The 6,224-nt window shown below is 39.7% G+C and overlaps 2 pseudogenes; both read right to left on the bottom strand.

Moving 5' to 3' along the window:
• Positions 1-31: 31 nt before the first annotated feature.
• Positions 32-1,718, bottom strand: LOC125853066 (putative F-box/LRR-repeat protein At3g18150; annotated as a pseudogene).
• A 2,618-nt stretch (positions 1,719-4,336) lies between these two features.
• On the bottom strand, positions 4,337-5,304 carry LOC125853065 (NADH dehydrogenase [ubiquinone] iron-sulfur protein 2-like; annotated as a pseudogene).
• Positions 5,305-6,224: the final 920 nt, after the last annotated feature.

Raw genomic sequence — 6,224 nt, 5'->3', positions numbered from 1 at the left:
AAAAAGAAAAGAAAAAGTTCCAGAAAGTCACAGGCTGATTTTCTATTGATATGTTGAGTGTCTCCACAAGACGCGAGGCTCGCAAAATGCCAGTTGCCCCATACAAACTAAACTTTTCCAAATGCAACTCTAACGCTAGATATTTGCTTTCCAATTCTGGAATTGGCACCTCTTTGAACTGCAATATGCATAGGACCTAGTGCAGTAAATTCAATGAAACTATTAAACAATGGAGAAAGCAATAAAGAAAGCACTTCACAACAAAGAGATAGTGTTGTAACAAATCTAACAAAAGTTCTAGTTTCGGTTGGTGAAATTTATGCATTTTACATACTGAAACTGTCTCCTAAAATTCAATCCGAGAAAACAAGGACTGTAGTTTATTTTGAGAAAGATCATGTAATTTTAATAACTTGACACCAAGTTATGTACAATTAAGCAAACGTATCCCTGTTTGGCAATGCAGGGCACTAACGACAAACANTGCAATATGCATAGGACCTAGTGCAGTAAATTCAATGAAACTATTAAACAATGGAGAAAGCAATAAAGAAAGCACTTCACAACAAAGAGATAGTGTTGTAACAAATCTAACAAAAGTTCTAGTTTCGGTTGGTGAAATTTATGCATTTTACATACTGAAACTGTCTGCTAAAATTCAATCCGAGAAAACAAAGATTGTAGTTTTTTTAAAGAAAGATCATGTAATTTTAATAACATGACACCAAGTTATGTACAATTAAGCAAAAGTATCCCTGTTTGGCAATGCAGGGCACTAATGGCAAACATACCAACCTGACTGAACAAAGTTCCAAATGTTAACTCGGTTGCATAACGTAGCGTTTGAAGGTAATCTTGGACGAGGGTCTTAAAACCTTCATGATAGTCCCTGCAACTGTCTTTATCCTCTTCATCAGAATCTAGATAATCATCCTCAAAATCTTTAATACATGTAATGTCGAAAGTTATCTTAGCATTAACTACAGAGGATACATCAACAAGACTATACTTGAAATCATGAAAATCATGCGACAACTCTAAATGCTGCAGATACGGGGCACAAATTTCAAATGAGTGGCCACCATCATCCACCCAATAACCTCCCAATTTCAGGGTTTTTACCTTTAACGAATTAATTTCTAGGCGACGAAAACCACCCAACACTATTAAATAATATAGTTTCTAACGCAGGACAGCCTGAGAGTAAGTTATTAAATTCGGCATCCAGTACCACCATATCCTCCGATTTTATAGTCTTCAGAGACTTCCAGGCTCTAACAATATCAGAAACCAATTAACATTTCGCAATATGTAATGTTATCAAAGACGAACAAGTAAAGAAAGTTTGAGGCATTATGTAAGGAGGATGAGAATAGATTACAACATGTTGCACATTTTTTTTAACAGCAAAAGTAAGCCATCGACTGATTTGGGACTTGTGCTTATACAGGGCTACTACAGTGAAGCTCAAACTTGTCAAATTTGGAAGCAGTGTAATGAGACAATACGTAGTTAACAAATGATCGAAATCCTTTGCTTCTTTCCCAATAGCGCTTAGGAGAGAAAATGAAGGAATTAAGTGAAGTCCAGAGATACTGCCACCTTTTAGATAGAATACATGTTGTGAATGCTTCATCCGTCGGCAAAAGGGACAGAATTTGAAGCACAAGTGACTCCGGCAACTCACTCATACGATCGTCTAGGGTTTCTCCTGCCATGATTTTGTGTTTTCTGTTTCCAAACTCCCGCTTCGGTAGTAATGTATAGTATATTTGACTGACCTAAAGAAAACAGCCCTTGTCAACGGGTTGAAAACCGAATTGAAATTCATAATTCGAAATGAAAAAAGTTATTGATTTATAATAATGGACTATTTGCTTAGCAATTTTGACAACTGTTTTAATGTGTTTTTTTTTATCAAATTACTAGTAAAATTACTACGGAATTTATAAAATAATACTTAAAATTTATCACACATTAAAACTAAAACACTATATTATCTTACATACAAGATTACGTAGTAACAAACATTAATAATGTAAAGGAAAATGAAAATTATTACATCTAATCATTTATCCTTAATAACATAAGCATAAATTAATGATAGTAAAAATAAATATCAGGATTTGTAACATAAGCAGTGGTGTAAGTGAGTCACTCAACAGGAGCAAAGTACACAAATATTTAATTGTGAAGAAGAAGAGGTTCAGAATTTTCATTGTTTTTAAATGAGAGGAAATCCTTCTATTTATAGACAACAAAGGATAGTGTAAACAAATGTTTATTATGCCTTATCAGAAATGTTACAACTATTTGGAAAAATTGCAACCCTTCAGAAAGATCACAACCTTTCATAAAAGTCGCAACTCTTCATAAAACTCACAACTTTTCATAAAAGTCACAACTCTTCATTAAAGTCGCAACTTTTCATAAAAGTCACAACTCTTCATGAAAGAGGAATGCTAGTTTTGGAAATAAATAATTTAACAAAGAATTCTGGTTTGTGGTGGCGCCACATAGGTGGGCCTAAGGTTTTCTTTTATATATATATATATATATATATATATATATGATATATGATTTTTCCCAAGTTATTACTTGGATTGAAGACACATGGCATAAGGAAAAATTTACAGCTAAGATTTAATCAATTACATTAAAATTTTAAGTATGATATAAATAATTAATATATCACAAACAAATTAATAATATTATGATCATAATAATATTCTTATCCATAATAAATTATATTTTTTCTCTCTTTTTCTATTTTTATTTTTCCTACAGGCTACGACCTACAACATCTCGTGTTGGTCGTAACCCTGTTCGTGAACCTTCTCTCATAGATTCCCTTCACTAAGTCATCGCCAAAAATCAACTCTTATCCCTTGGTGTCAAAGGGAGAGTTCCTTTCTTGTCTTGCCCAAAAACTTTCTTTATTCTCATTGGCAAAAGACTCTCCCGCGGCAAAGTTTTACAAATAAGGCCAGCTGCCCTTAAGTAAAAGGACAAGAAATAGATTATTGGTTTTCTTGCTCCCACTTCCTCATCTGCGCTCATCAAGCCAACTTTGATCTTTGGGAGGTGAAAGAACGGTTGAAGCGGACATTTCGAAATGACAACATCGAAGATATATTTCTATATATACACGATTACGGTTATATCAGACTACGTTCCGGAAAAAGCACCCTTCTTGTGGGGCACTGTGTACTTACAGCCTTTACGATAAACAAGTGAATGTGGCCGGTGCATGGCGAACGGTTCATCAAGCCATTTTTCGCCTAAACTCCCTAAATAAGAATAGTGGTAGTTTCCAAATTCGGGTAAGAAATTCACACCTGACTGTGATAGACCTCTCGATACCTTATTGGAGCTTTGTAATTAGTGGCTGATTTCCCGTCGCGTCTGCCTTTTCCCAGTGCGCGGAGCCCCAATGAGGAAGGTGTTAGTGCTTTATCATTGGGTCAATAATGCTAATCCCTCTTTTTGTGCTACTCCTAGGGCGGGAAGAAGATAATAAAACGCGAAGCGTTCTTTTGCTTTCCTAATTAGTTGTTTCTAAAGATTGCCTTCTCTCGGCTGGATCTTGGTCCAACCTATTACGAGGATCCCGTATCCAGCAACCCAACCTATACAAAGGGCATCAAAGCCCCTTGACTAGGTTGGATCTATTACGCTTACCTTATTTATTATTATTAAAAAGGTAAAGGGCCTTTTCTGCAAGTGTGCAGGAGCGCACTTCCAATTTCCCTTTACTGGTAGGGGGTCTCGTGGTTCCTATGCCACCGCGTTTCCCGGTCCTTTTCTTTTAGTACTTCGACCCGAAGCGATAGCTTCTAGCTAGTTCAGTGGATAAGATGGATGAGCTCTAGCTCACTCAAGAATGGGACGACAGTGGTTCGCCGGCAAGCTCGTTCTGATCTTAGACGCAGTACATTGGAATCCTGAAGCACCACCACGAACGCTACCGCGCGTCGGCCTGCGGTGCGGTAAGGCACCACCCTGTTGTGCCAGCAGGCAACTCCGGCGTGTCAGCTTAGTTATCCTCATCAAACCACTTACTTGATGTCTAGCTTCCCAACTGGTAGACGGTTCCCTATCCCCCAAATCAATGAAGAAGGGAGACGTAAGTTGATTCTTCCGAAGAACCGAAAGTGAAGCGCTATGCCGGGGGGGATGGAAAAATAAATGGCTCCGAAGAAAAAAATTGGGGTTCCCAATGCTTCCCCATGCTCAACGAGATGCGCCAACCTCGGGATGCTTTACTCCTAACCCCACAAAGTTTTGAGACGGAGCTTAACCTGAGTCTAGGTTAAGAACGACAATGATATACGTTTCACACAGATTCCATGGATAGTTTCATTCGAGATCGTGATAGAGGACATAACTTACGATCATCGGCTTTGATCATGCCACTAGGCATTTGATTAAGACATTGCACAATGATCCGAACACTTTGTCGCATCTCTTTGATACGAATACAATAACAATCATAGTGATCTCCTCTAGTACCTACTGGTATGTCAGGATCCAATTGGTCATGAACATCGTAAGGTGCTGCTTTTCGCAAATCCCAGCATACCCCAGAACCTCTTAACATTACACCACTGAATCCCCAATCCTTTGCTTGTTGTGCAGTGACAGTACCAATATCCACTAATCGTTGTTTCTAGATACTGTTGCCGGTTGATATCTCTTCTAATTCATCGATACGAGAAGTAAATTGTTGTGTGAATGAATCAATATCTATACATAAGCCAAGAGGCAGATCTTGTGCCATTCCATCTGGTCGTATGAAACTGGCATGCATCTTGGCTCCCGAGACCCCTTCATAGAATTCCAACAATTTCTCCCGTTTCTCAAAAGCCCACAGGAACGGAGTTGATGCTCCTACATCCATAGCATGAGTAGTTAAAGCAAGTGAATGATTTGAAATTCGAGTTATTTCACGGAATAACACTCGTATATATTGAGCTCGTAATGGTACCTCGTAATTCAAAAGTCTCTCTACGGAAGAAGAATGGGCATGTTCTTGGGCCATCATAGAAACATAGATAGGGTCGACGATGGAGCGAAGAACGAAACTTTACGACAACTTTTTCATAGACGTTCACTTGCATCACATACACAAGTGCTCTTTGACCCGTGCAATAAGGTCACCTATAACACGGCTCTCCCACTTGAGTTATCTTAGCCCCAAGCCATGCTATTCAATAATATTGGAAAAATGGCAGCGTAAGGTAACAACTAGTATGGAAAGCTGGTCGCTTTTGGAAGCCTTCGCCGGTAACCAAAGCGTATCATTCCCGCAACCACTTTGGTACTTTGTTTATAACTCTTTTAAGTTATGCAATAGTAGGGGGGGCTTGCGCTTGAATTGAAGTAGCGCCTTTGGAATATGAGTAGGGCTCCTAAGTGGCGCGTTCGTGGAGGCAAACTGAAGGAAGAGCAAAAGGAAGGTTGGGTGCTTGTGGGGTGCGGCCATCCAACCTCGAATAATAGGGGGAAACGCTCTGGATCCTCCCTGCTTGCAGAAATGAATGGATCAGAAAGGGGCTTGGTTCTTTATTTCCGGGCGGAGGTGAAGGCCATAAGAGAAGATTGCCCTATCGGTAAGGAAGAGGAGAAAAAGGTGTTGTCATCTATCTCGACCAATTTCCTGAGGCGTTGGAAATCCAGATCGGCTCAGAGAATCACTCTCGCTATTTAGCCCTTCGTTTCGCCAACAAAGAAGTCATCCTTGACGATTTCCCATTCCTTCCCTGCCGAGCCACCTCTCTTCGCCATTCGATGCCTCCCCTTTCTTTAACATACCCAGGTGCCCTCCTTTCCAATCACTAAGAAAAAAAAAGACCAATCAAAACCCTATCTAAGTAAAGCTTCGTCTGTTATTTTTCCGACCCCAGGGGAGTTTATTCGACCCATTCCCCAATCTCTCGCACTGCTCAAGTAAGTGTGTGACTCTGTATGAGGATATCCTTCTCTTCTACCCACTCTCCGTTCACACGGTTCTCAAAGTAGAGGATGAAGGGTGGACAACATGTACCACGAGCCCTCTGTCCCACACATCTATCCAGAAGCAAGTGTAGTTAACCGGTTTCACCGAATGCTCCTATCTCTCGGCCAAGATCTTGTGAGTGTGCAGTTATGCTTCGGATGCTTCACCATAGAATAGATCGATCCAGTTCCCGTTCTTTTCCGGTGCACTCGCTTTATATCTCCGA

This window comes from Solanum stenotomum, unplaced genomic scaffold (genome assembly GCF_019186545.1).
Source record: "Solanum stenotomum isolate F172 unplaced genomic scaffold, ASM1918654v1 scaffold8547, whole genome shotgun sequence".
Lineage (NCBI taxonomy): Eukaryota > Viridiplantae > Streptophyta > Magnoliopsida > Solanales > Solanaceae > Solanum > Solanum stenotomum.
Note: the sequence above shows the minus strand (reverse complement) of the source record. Positions and strands in the feature narration are given on the sequence as shown.